Here is a 13,276-nt window from a genome sequence, read left to right as displayed (position 1 = left end):
AGGGTGGCTGCCCTTAATCTGCCCCCTGGAGGGCATCCTGCCTCATTGGAGATGTGCCTCCTCCTCCTCCACCTCCTCTCTTATATCAGGCACCCAAGTAGGATCAGTGACCTCATCGTCCCCTCCCTCCTCGTCACTGGAGCAAATTTGGCAGTATGCTGCAGGTGGGGGAACATGACTACCAGCTTCTTGACCTTCTTGGGCACCCCCTCTCTCTAGGCTCATGTTACTCCCTTCCTCAACCTGGGTACCATCATCGGAGAATTCAAATCGCTGCACGTCCTCCTGCAGCATGTACCCGACACTGTGGTTGAATAGTTCGGGGGACTCCTCCATGCATGATGGTGGGGCTAGGGAAGGAGTGACTGTTGACATGGAGTCGATGGATTAGGTCGCTTTGGCAGCTGCATTGGCAGGCAAACTACTCAGAGCCTGGGTGACAGAGGATGAGGAGGATGAGGATGGCTTTGTTATCCATTCCACCAACTCTTCTGCATGTTGTGGCTCAATAACACGGCCATCTGCAGAAAAAAAAGGACAAGCGTGCCCCACGGCCATGTGCTGAGGATGCACCGTGTCCACAACCAGCAATGTTGACTGTAGACACAGAGCCTGCTTGCCCTCTTTTAGTGGCCTGTGAGCGTCTGCCTCTCTTTGGTGGCCTTCTGGACATGCTGTAAATTTTGTTTAGCAAAACCACACTACACTGTATTGTGTACTATGTACACCACCAGAAAAGTAGTAGCAACTGCACTAGGGGTGCACGGTACTGTGTACACCAACAGAAGTGTAATAACAACTATGGGTTTACTGTATGTATTGTGTACTATGTACACCACCAGAAAAGTAGTAGCAACTGCACTATGGGTACATGGTACTGTTACACCAACAGAAGTGTAATAACAACTATGGATGCACTGTATGTATTGTGTACTGTGTACACCACCAGAAAAGTAGTAGCAACTGCACTATGGGTGCACGGTACTGTGTACACTAACAGGAGTGTAATAACAACTATTTTGCACTGTATGTATTGTGTACTGTGTACACCACCAGAAAAGTAGTAGCAACTCCACTATGGGTCCACGGTAATGTGCACACCAACAGAAGTGTAATAACAACTATGGGTGCACTGTATGTATTGTGTACACCACCAGAAAATTAGTAGCAACTGCACTAGGGGTGAACGGTATTGTGTACACCACCAGAAGTCTAATAGCATCTATGGGTGCACTGTATGTATTGTGCACTGTGTACACCACCAGAAAAGTAGTAGCAACTGCACTAGGGGTGCACGGTACTTTTTACACCAACAGAAGTGTAATAACAACCATGGGTGCACTGTATGTATTGTGTACTGTGTACACCACCAGAAAAGAAGTAGCAACTGCACTAGGGGTGCACGGTACTATGTACACCAACAGAAGTGTAATAACAACTATTTTGCACTGTATGTATTGTGTACTGTGTACACCACCAGAAAAGTAGTAGCAACTGCACTATGGGTGCACGGTACTGTGTACACCAACTGAAGTGTAATAAAAACTATGGGAACACTGTATGTATTGTGTACACCACCAGAAAAGTAGTAGCAACTGCACTAGGGGTGAACAGTATTGTGTACACCACCAGAAGTCTATTAGCAACTATGGGTGCACTGTATGTATTGTGTACTTTGTACATCACCAGAAAAGTGGTAGCAACTGCACTATGGGTGCACGGTACTGTGTACACCAACAGAAGTGTAATAACAACTATGGGTGTACTTTATGTATTGTGTACTGGGTACACCACCAGAAAAGTAGTAGCAACTGCACTATGGGTGCACGGTACTGTGTACACCACCAGAAGGCTAATAGCAACTATGGGTGCACTATATGTATTGTGTACACCACCAGAAAAGTAGTAGCAACTGCACTAGGGGTGCACGGTATTGTGTACACCACCAGAAGTCTCATAGCAACTATGGGTGCACTGTATGTATTGTGTACTGTGTATACCACCAGAAAAGTAGTAAGTAGTAGCAACTGCACTATGGGTGCACGGTACTGTGTACTGTGTACACCACCTGAAGTATATTAGAAAAAGTACACCAGGAATGGCCTGCAGTCAGATATAGCTAAACTGGATGCAGTGGATAGATAGATATATATATATATATATATATATATATATATATATATATATATATATATATATATATATATATATATATATATATATATATATCTATCTATCCACTGCATCCAGTTTATATATATATATATATATATATATATATATATATATATATATATAAATGAACATCAGGTGGGTTACCCTCTTATCTTAATATCCTTGTTCAATCAAGGCACCGTCAGGGTGGACTCCCAAAACTCCACCATAAAAGATAGAAAAAACACATGGAACGATGCTTGATGCCAAAAAGTGTCCTTTTACTGAAAAAGTTAATTCATTGAATATTTCAAAATACAAGCAAGCCACTGTACAGTTCCGAGCACAAATCGCTCTTCGTCAGGCTTTTCAGGCTGTGTGTGAAAAGCCAAACCACACTATGTTCTTTTATCCACACCCAGTCTGATACACACCTGTGTTCACTTAACTAATTATCCCTATACAAAACACCTAAAAACATTCCAATATTTGACCTTACTGAATAGACCTACCACCTAAAAACCATCCCAAATTCCCCAATAGGGGATAATTTACAAGACAGGTTCATCATATTACATCTCAAATATCATCATCATATCACTTATGAACCAATTATATTATCTCATTTCATTAACTCGGTGTTTTGCAAATATTTATCAAGAATATACACATGTTACTATTCTTGTTCCTGTCTCAAAATTCTTCATGGATTCCAGTTGATATTCTGCTATCTAGTATTTCCAACGGGAGCCTTTGTAATCAGTCTAAAGAGAATATAACATATTCAAAATAGTCATACCTTCTAATCAATCTCGCACTGTAAATTTCTAAACAAACAAAAACAAATCATAGTCCCTGTTCATACCATCAGGGTGCAGGGACTGTAATTTGTTAATCCACCAAACTTCACGTCTTTTTAGTTTCAAAATCCTGTCACCCCCTCTTTTGTCATGGGGAATCTCTTCTAAAACCATAAAACGTAGATCGGTGTCTTTATGACCCATTTCTGAGAAGTGACGCGATACAGGTAGACTTGATTGGGGATGTCTAATTGTACTACGGTGTTGTGCGATACGGTCTTTAATTTTTTGGGTTGTTTCCCCCACGTAAAGGAGATTACAGGGGCATGTGAGAATGTAAATCACATATGATGACTGACAGGTATAAAAGCCATTAATTATTATTTTCTTGTTCGTCCTAGGATGAGAAAAATTATTCCCTTTGATAACTAGATTGCATTGAATGCAATTAAGACAAGGGTAACAGCCTTTTCTTTTACTGCCAAGAAAAGTCATCTTTTTCTCATCCTGTCTCTCAGGTTTGAATTCGGATCGCACTAAGAGATCGCGCAAAGTTTTATTGCGCCGGTATGCCTTCATCGGAGTTAACTGAAACTCCTCTATATGAGGATAGGATCGTTTCAATATCGTCCAATGTTTTCTCAATACATTAAAGATCCTATCGCTATAACTGTTGAACTGGAAGACAAATGGAATTCTAGGTTTATCAGCTGAGTATCTCTTCCTATTGGGAATTTCAATAGGGTTCAAGATTTTATTTAATTCATGTCGGATTAAATCTTCTGGATAACCACCGATCTACGTTTTATGGTTTTAGAAGAGATTCCCCATGACAAAAGAGGGGGTGACAGGATTTTGAAACTAAAAAGACGTGAAGTTTGGTGGATTAACAAATTACAGTCCCTGCACCCTGATGGTATGAACAGGGACTATGATTTGTTTTTGTTTGTTTAGAAATTTACAGTGCGTTTTTCCCAATTAGATGATCATCGGGGCGTGACCGGATGAGGGTGCGGGTGTGGATGGAGTGTGGAGCAGAGCGAGTGGTGTGCTGAGAGTCTCTCCACCTTGCCGGTTACCTGCTGATATTGGAGGGCTGGAGCGGTTGGTCGGCTGTTGCTGCAAGCAATTGGATCTCAGCGTGCCGATGCAAAGCGGGCAAGCGAGGAAGTGTCCTTAGACGGAGAAGCCGGCTGCCAGAACACACTAGCCACATCGCGGCGCCGTCACTGGAGCCGCGGTAGCTACTGCGCCTGTGCGCCTGGGAGTCGGTGGAGCGGCTTTCAGTGTGCCGCTACGGAGCGGCGAGAGAGGAGGTGAGGCGGACGGGTGGTGGTGGAACAGAAGACCAGAGGTGAATCTTATGCCAGTCTGTCTGGGATACTCTGTGGAGGCTGTGGAGGCTGGTAAGGAGCTGGATGCTGGGTCCTGGGACTGTGGGGACCGGAGCAGGTGAGCGGGACGTGGAAAGAGGGTTTAACCCTGTCAGCTTACTATAGCTCACTGTGCTCGGATAAAGAATAAAGGACAGTTTGTGGTGTCCCTATATTACAACAGGGGGATGGAGGAGTGAGCGGGCATATGTAATGCATCTGACCAGCACAACAAAATACTTAGACTGCTGAATAAGTACATCGGCTGATTGCAGGGTTGTGGTTAGACCCTTGCATTAAAGGGACAGTACTTGTTTGAATAAGCTCGGCTAAACTCTTTTCCTGTTCCCTGGTTTTCATCTTTCCTTAGCCTGCTTCTCCTGGTAGTACTGACTATCTGGGCACATAAAAGAAACAAAGGCAATGTCCAGAAGGAGAGGGGAGGAGCCAGTTAACATGGAGAACCTGGGCCCCCAGTCATTACGGTCAGCAAGGGAGAAGGGGAACCAGGCGGCAGTAGCAGCAGCAAAGTTGGAGAGGTTTGCACATACCCCTGAACAGACCCCCACTAAAAACGGGCAACTTCCACAACCTAAGACTACTGGGGACAGGAAAAGCCAAGGACAGGCATCATCATCTGCAGTTGGAGCAGGGCATAAAAACCCGAATGTCAATAAAGGTACAGGGGCAGGGGAAAAAGCTCAGTTATCATTGCCAACTACCGTCCCCGCCATGGAGGTAGAACCTACCCTGAGGGAAGTATTGCAAGCGATTAACTCCTGTAAAGCATCAGTGGAAGGGTTAAGCCGCCAAATTAAAGAGGTTAAAGATGAACTGTTATTAATGAAGCAGGAGTTGCAAAAGGCAGTAGACAGAATAACGGGCCTAGAGGGAAGAGTGAGCCAAGTGGAGGATGATGTTTTTCCCCTACAGCAAGATGTTAAAACCATGAAGCAGCAACTGGGTAGAATCAATGAAAAAATGGATGAAATGGAAAATCGTCTGAGAAGGGATAACATAAGAATAGTAGGTCTCCCAGAGAGATGTGAGGGGCACAGTCCCATTGCTTTTTTGGAAGGATGGCTCATAGAAATATTTGGAAGAGATGCTTTTACCGCACAGTTTGCGATTGAGAGAGCCCACCGGGTCCCCTTCAGGGCTCCACTCCCTGGAAGGCGCCCCAGGTCCTTACTAATGAAATTCTTGAATCACTGTGACAAGTTAACCCTACTACGCAGAGCCAGAGAGAAGGGACTTATTCTTTATAACGGAACAAAGGTTTCATTTTTCGCGGACTTTTCGCCAGAGCTGCAGAGACGCAGGGAAGGGTTCGGGGAGATCAAACGCACCCTTCAAAAGTTTGAAGTCAAGTATGCTTTATTGTACCCAGCTAGGCTACGGGTTGAGGCAATTGGGGAGGTTCTCGTTTTCGATTCCCCGGCGGGGGCAACACGCTGGTATGAAGAAAACAAACAAAGATTGAATCTCAAAGAACGGAGCCCAGAGAGTCAGGACGCCTGATAAGAAGATAAGAAAACCTGGACTGTGGGAAACAAATGAACTTGGTATAGAGAGGAAGAATGAGGGGGTATGGTAGAGTAGAAATGGGGGAGGAGGAGGATATTGCACTTAGAATTTGGCACATGTGGATATTGTCGGTGGAGGGAGGGGAGGGAATGTTAGGAAGGAATATTGTGAAGGGAGTATATGAGGTGGTCACGAATAAAGCCCCAGGGGCAAACCTGGTAAGGTGGGGGAGGGAGGGGGGAAGGGTTGGGTGGGATTGGTGGGGGGGAGGGAGAGGGGGGGTGGGCGGTGGAGAGGAAAGGGGGTTGCAATTTATTTTTGGAATTAAAATGCACTTAGTAACTGCGGGGGTAGTTAGGGGGAAGGGGGGGGAGGGGGGATGTAGGATTAAGTACATGTGTGGTAAATATAAACACTACGAAGAGGAACACGGGGAAAAAGGAAAGGGGGACACCAAGAATGTTTACTAGAAAGGGAAATAATAGAAACGAAGCACAGAGGGTAATCAAGGGAACATTTTTTTTTACTTATCTGCCCACTTACCTTTGTTTTGTTTTTTTTTGTTTTTTGTTTTTTTTGTATAATGGGTAAGGAGGTGTTATTTTTTGGTACAAGTCAATATACCAAGTTGAAGGTGCCCACTGTCGTAGGTTCTCTGGGGCCAATACCTGCTTGTTGTCTGTTTGATGCAGTCTAAAATTCTCAAAATAGGCTCCTGGAATGTACGGGGGATGGGGAATTCAAATAAGAGGGCCTCCATTTTTTCACTGCTAGAGATAAGGGGGGTGGGCTTGGTCTGCCTACAGGAGACTCACTTGACAAAGGACACGATGAAATGTCTTCCAAGTAGAAGGTTCCAGGCCCAATACCACTCGGTGTACTCCTCCTACTCTAGGGGGGTGAGTATATTGGTAACAAGAAGTGTGACGTTCTCCTGTAGGCAGACCAGGATAGATAGTTTGGGTCGCTATGTTTTCTTATACTGTTCTATTGAAAACAGAATGTTTGTCATTGCTAACATTTATATCCCCCCACCTTTTAAATTGGAAGTGCTGTATAGTCTAATGGAGTTTATGTTGGATAAAACAGATACCCCGGTGATAGTATTAGGGGATTTCAATGAGGTGTTGAACAGAGAGCTGGACAGATTTCCACCGAGAGTCCAAGTAACCAGCGTAGCAGGGGGCCGGTTGGGTCATTTTCTGGAGGAGGCAGGCCTGTTGGATATGTGGAGGGTCCGGAATCCTGGAGCTAGGCAATACTCCTGCTTCTCCTCCTCCCACTCCACCTTCTCCAGAATTGATATGACCCTTGGGAATGCAGAGGCAGCGCCAATAATAAAGGATGTAGTATATTATCCGAGAGGGGTCTCGGATCACTCCCTGATGGTGGCCTCAGTGAGTATAGGGGTTAGGGAGGCTAGAGGGTTTTGGAAGCTAAGTCCGTATTGGTTGGAATTAATGGGGGAGCCAGAGAGGACAATAACAAAACTAGAAGAGTTTCTAAAATTTAATGAAGGCTCAACGACAGCAGGTGTACAATGGGACGCATTGAAGGCATTCCTTAGGGGTATTTTGATCCAGGGGGTGGCAGGAGTCAAGAGGAGGGCAAGGGAGTGGGAGGAGGGAATTAGGAGGGAACTGGAGATGGCAGAGAAACAATTTATAGATAGCCCTACACCAGAGAGGCAGAAATTGTGGGAAGAGAAACAGGAGGCCTATAGAACAGCAGTCCTGAAGAGGGGTGAAAATAAGCAACTCTTCCAGAAACAACGGACTTTTGGGGAGGGAGAAAGTGTGGGACGTATGTTGGCCTATTTGGTAAAAACCAACTCCTCCTCCTCGGCGATCCCGGCAATCAGGACTCCAAATGGTGAGATATCCTCTCAGAGCTCAGAAATCACAGACACATTCGAGAGGTATTATGCAAATCTATATAGGTCGCATGGGCTCGTGGGGGAGGAGGATATGGAAAATTTTTTTAAGGATATACAGGTCCCCAAAGTTTCTGAAGTGGATAGGGAGGCCATGGACGCCCCAATTACTTTAGCTGAACTACAACAAGCTGTAAATGGAATGGCAAATCAAAAATCTCCAGGGCCGGATGGTCTCCCGGTGGAGACCTATAAGCGCTACGGGAAGATCCTCCTACCTGAGTTGCTGAAAACATTGAACTGGGCTCTGCAGGGAGGGTGTTTGCCTGTCTCCATGACTGAAACAAACATTATCCTGCTTCATAAAGAAGGGGGTGACCCACTGGAACCGTCGGCATACAGGCCTATCTCTCTGTTGTGTACAGACGCCAAAATCCTGGCAAGGGTATTGGCTGCCAGACTTAATAAAATTGTGCATAAACTTATTCACGTGGATCAAACGGGATTTATTTCCCATAGGACCACGAGTATGAACATCAGGAGGGCATATATGAATTTTCAGACCCCGACGGAGAACATGGGATCAAGAGCAGTGGTATCTCTGGATATAACTAAGGCCTTTGACAGCTTGGAATGGCCCTATCTCTGGCGAGTGCTGGAGGAGTTCGGCTTGGGTCCTGTCTTTAGAAGGTGGTTAAAAATACTGTATGGGGGCCCAAGTGCGAAGGTCAGGGTTAATAAGGAATTCTCAGGGAAAATATGCCTGGAGAGGGGGACGAGACAGGGATGTCCCCTGTCCCCCCTGTTGTTCGCCCTCGCTATGGAGCCATTAGCAATTCATATTAGGTCTAGCCCAATGATTGTAGGTTTTGTAAGAAGAATAGGAGAGGAGAGGATTGCCCTGTATGCCGACGATGTCCTACTGTTTCTTGGAGATACGGGAGGCTCTCTCAGGCAGGTAATGGATATAATGGAGAGGTTTGGCATTGTGTCAGGACTGGTGGTGAATTGGAGGAAGTCTGCACTACTGCCATTAGATAACCTTAGTGGTCCGGTCTTGTCAGAAATTCCACACTTAAAAGTAGTCTCAACGATCCGCTATTTGGGCATAAATATGTCAAAAGATCCCAACCAGTTTATTGTAGACAACCTAGAGCCACTGCTGGGTAAATTTAGGTGTAAAATAGATATTTGGAGCCGGCTGCCCCTATCTGTAGCAGGAAGGGGCAACCTGATCAAGATGGTTTGGTTGCCTCAACTGCTGTATCTGTTACACAACTCACCGGTGTGGGTGAACAAAAAGTGGTTCCAGAAGATTGACTCACTTTTTAGGGAGTTGCTGTGGAGGAGGGGGAAGGCCAGGATTAGCCTTCAGAACCTACAGCTACCAGTTAGAGAGGGTGGGATAGCCCTCCCGCATCCGAGGTGCTATTTTCTGGCAGGACAGTTGCAGCATATAGGGGGTGAAAATGCGGGCAGTGGTTTGTTAACTCTGGAGGCACCCCATAAAACCATAGTGGAAGCATTGGAGGCAGACTCGTTACCTGGTAGAGGCCCCACAACTAAGTTGGTGACAAAAGTTTGGAAGGCAACAAAGTTATTAATGGGGTATGTTGGGTTTACAGAATATGCTCCCCTCTGGCATAACAGGAACTTACAGGAGATAGTGGTTATGGGGGAATTTAAGGAATGGGCGAGGTGGGGTATAAATAGATTATCCCAGCTGTATAGAGGGAGAGTATTGAAAACTTTTGAGGACCTCCAAAAGGAATATAGTATTCCAAGACAAACATTTTTCAGGTATTTGCAAATGAGAGCGGCATTGGAGGTACAGTTTAGGGTAAGTCCCCCAGCCTGGACAGATGCTGCACTATTGCAGAGGGTGATTAAACCCGGGAAGATGAAGGGTTTTATCTCTGGAATATATGCGCAACTGTGCAAGGAAGCAATTGTTAGATCAGAGCACCTCGGCTGTAGGAAGGGGTGGGAGAAGGATGTGGGGAAGGTGACAGATATACAATGGAGGGAAATATTGGAGGCAGGACAGGAGGTCTCAGTGTCACCTGCACAGAGACTCTCCCACTTAATGTTGCTACATAGAGCATACTACACCCCAAAAAAACTATTTCGCTTTGGTGTAAGACCTGACGCCACATGCCCCAGGTGTGGGGAGGAGGGCGACCTGATACACATGGTATGGAGGTGCCCCAAATTAGTACGTTACTGGCTGGGGGTTGTGGGCTCTATCGAGGGCAAGTGGGAGATCTCCCTGGAGACAGACGTCAGATTCTGTATCCTTGGATACAGGGCATGGAGACGGGAGGAGATAGCGGCTAAAACAGCCATTCTGAGATGCCTCTATCAGGCCCGGAAGCTTATTATGCAAAGATGGCAAACAGCTTTACCCCCTGCAGTGGATGAGTGGGTTAAAACAGTAAATGATGTAATATGGAAGGAGAGAGCCCTATATATTAGAAGAGGGAATCTTAAGAAGTTTGAAAAGATGTGGAACCCGTGGTTAATAAGTGTAGGGTGTCAGGAATAAAAGGAAGGATCTGGCTTAGGGGGGGTGGAGAGTAAGGGAGGGTAGGGAGGGTTGGGGAGAAAATAACCACATGTCACTTTAATATAACGTATGCAGCCTAGCTTCTGGATGAGTTATGTAGACGTAATGGTCATGGGGAGGAACGTAGGGGGGACCTACGACCTCCTCAATAGTGGTGCACGCCCACTTGAACCTGTAGTTGTTTTAATATGGTGTATGTAAATTAAGAATTGTTAATAAAGATTATTTAAGAGAAAAAAAAAAAAAAGAAATTTACAGTGCGAGATTGATTAGAAGGTATGACTATTTTGAATATGTTATATTCTCTTTAGACTGATTACAAAGGCTCCCGTTGGAAATACTAGATAGCAGAATATCAACTGGAATCCATGAAGAATTTTGAGACAGGAACAAGAATAGTAACATGTGTATATTCTTGATAAATATTTGCAAAACACCGAGTTAATGAAATGAGATAATATAATTGGTTCATAAGTGATATGATGATGATATTTGAGATGTAATATGATGAACCTGTCTTGTAAATTATCCCCTATTGGGGAATTTGGGATGGTTTTTAGGTGGTAGGTCTATTCAGTAAGGTCAAATATTGGAATGTTTTTAGGTGTTTTGTATAGGGATAATTAGTTAAGTGAACACAGGTGTGTATCAGACTGGGTGTGGATAAAAGAACATAGTGTGGTTTGGCTTTTCACACACAGCCTGAAAAGCCTGACGAAGAGCGATTTGTGCTCGGAACTGTACAGTGGCTTGCTTGTATTTTGAAATATTCAATGAATTAACTTTTTCAGTAAAAGGACACTTTTTGGCATCAAGCATCGTTCCATGTGTTTTTTCTTTTTTTTCTTTTTATATATATATATATATATATATATATATATATATATATATGACTGTTTCTATATATATATTAAATATACGCTGCAGCTAATTGAATAACCTGCCTGCCTGCTCAATCTAAATGACACACTCTCTCCGTCCACGCCAACAACACAGTGGAGCTGACGTGCAGGCAGCCTTATATAGTGTGGGGCATGGACTTTGTCCGCCTGAGCCATGATTGGCCAAAGGCTCCCTTTGCCTTTGGCCAATTATGGCTCTCTTAGCTGAGGGCATTGGGATTGCCCAAAGCATGCAGGTCATGGTGCAGAGCTCAAATTTGGCACGAACGCCCCATAATGTTTCGGCTTTCGACGAACACGAGAACAGCCAATGTTCGAGTAAAACTCATGTTTAACCCAAACATAAAGCTCATCCCTAGTATGCAGTTCCCTGTCACCAGATTTGCATTTAAATGGGCCGCTGTACCTTTGGGAAATGCAGGGACAATGTCCCTGGCCCTTTTCTAAAACTGCAGCTGCATAGAAACAGAATGATGCTTTGGCACCATGTTTTTTCATGCACAGGAAAATGCACCACACATTCCAATGCTTGGGGGTGCCATTACAAATCAATGGAACCCCACATGTCTGCTAAACAATTACGTATTTTTAACTGCAGTTGCCTGCACCAGCACTGGTCCTGTCTTTGGTACGATACAATGCTCGCATTTTTATTCCTTTGTGAGTATGAATTTGGCTCTTCTGTTAATTTTTTCAATAAATCTTTTGGTAATGCACTACAGTTATCTGCTAGATTCCCCTATCTGAGGAGGGCTGCCTCAGCTGAGAATTCCAGTTGAAGAATTATTAATGTCTCCTACTGTCCACATATCATTGAGATTGTGTAGAAGTCCTCTGAGTGGTGGGGGTGTCTGTCTGTTTTTGCACAATTGTTAAGTGTGCATAAGAACATTTCCTAGTTTTATTTTAATGACTAACTGTAAGCAGCTTTTTTTACCCTCACTAAAAATGTTATATACAGATTTACTGACCAGAACTGGATGTGACTCAATAAACCTCATTTGTAATGCAGTTGCCCACCCTATTATTTACATATATATATATATATATATATATATATATATATATATATATATATATATATATATATATATATATATAGGTCTTCTTGTAAAGTTTCTATATCCTGCTGCTGTGAAGTTATTGACCTGCTTAGCTTTGTAACATCTGCAAACACTGGAATTGAGCTATTTATACCAACCTCTATATTATTAATAAATAAATTAAACAGAATTGGTCCCAGAACAGAGGCTTGGGGTACCCCACTTACCACTCCAGACCATGCTGAGTGCATGCTATTTATCACCACCCTTTGGATGTTCCCTGGTAACCAGTTTTCTATCCAGGTACATACCCTAAGGACCCTAAGGTCCATGTCAACAGACCTCAATTTGTAATTTAAGCATTTATGGGGCTTTGTACTGAATGCTTTTTCAAAATCCAGATACACCACATCCACACTACATCCACAGGCCTAGATGGCAGCTCACTTCCTCGAAGAATGTTAACAGACTTTCATGAATCCATGCTGATTACTACTAATGATACTCTTGTCATCAGCAAATTCTTGGATATAGTCCCTTATTATCCCCTCGTATAGTTTACATACTACCTATTTTGGACTGACTGGTCTGTCATTTCCAGGAATATATCTCTTCCCTTTTTTACATATTGGTACCATGTTAGCTTTTCACCAATCAGCTGGTACCATTCCTTTCAGTGAGCTAAATAAAGAATATCAGTTATTACCTGGCTAAGTTCATTGAGTACTCTCAGGTGTATACCATCTGGTCCTGGTGTATTTATTGTTAATCTTGTTGAACAAGAACAGTTATGTTCTGTCAATACTGCTGTTAACAACTAGCTTTATTCAGGTAAAGAATACAAGATGTTTAGGCACATATCCTTCTAGAGCACCCCCCCCCTCCACCATCCCTTTTCTAATAACTTATACTGTAATTACCTTGAAAAAGTAAGTGTGATGCTGATATGTCCCACAGCAATTATGTTTTGGCAATAAAACCTGGAAGCTAATTGGTTTCTTTGCAGAGTTGCACCAGATTTTGCATGCTCCAGTTTTA

The 13,276-nt window shown here is 43.8% G+C and overlaps 1 protein-coding gene across 5 annotated transcripts in view; it reads right to left on the bottom strand.

Moving 5' to 3' along the window:
* Positions 1 to 13,276, bottom strand: part of AMPH (amphiphysin) — a 335,044-nt gene that overhangs the window by 8,388 nt on the left and 313,380 nt on the right. The gene's annotated exons all lie outside the window — the stretch shown is intronic.

Source organism: Aquarana catesbeiana, linkage group LG05 (genome assembly GCF_042186555.1).
Source record: "Aquarana catesbeiana isolate 2022-GZ linkage group LG05, ASM4218655v1, whole genome shotgun sequence".
Classification (NCBI taxonomy): domain Eukaryota; kingdom Metazoa; phylum Chordata; class Amphibia; order Anura; family Ranidae; genus Aquarana; species Aquarana catesbeiana.
This window is presented reverse-complemented; position numbering and strand designations above follow the sequence as displayed.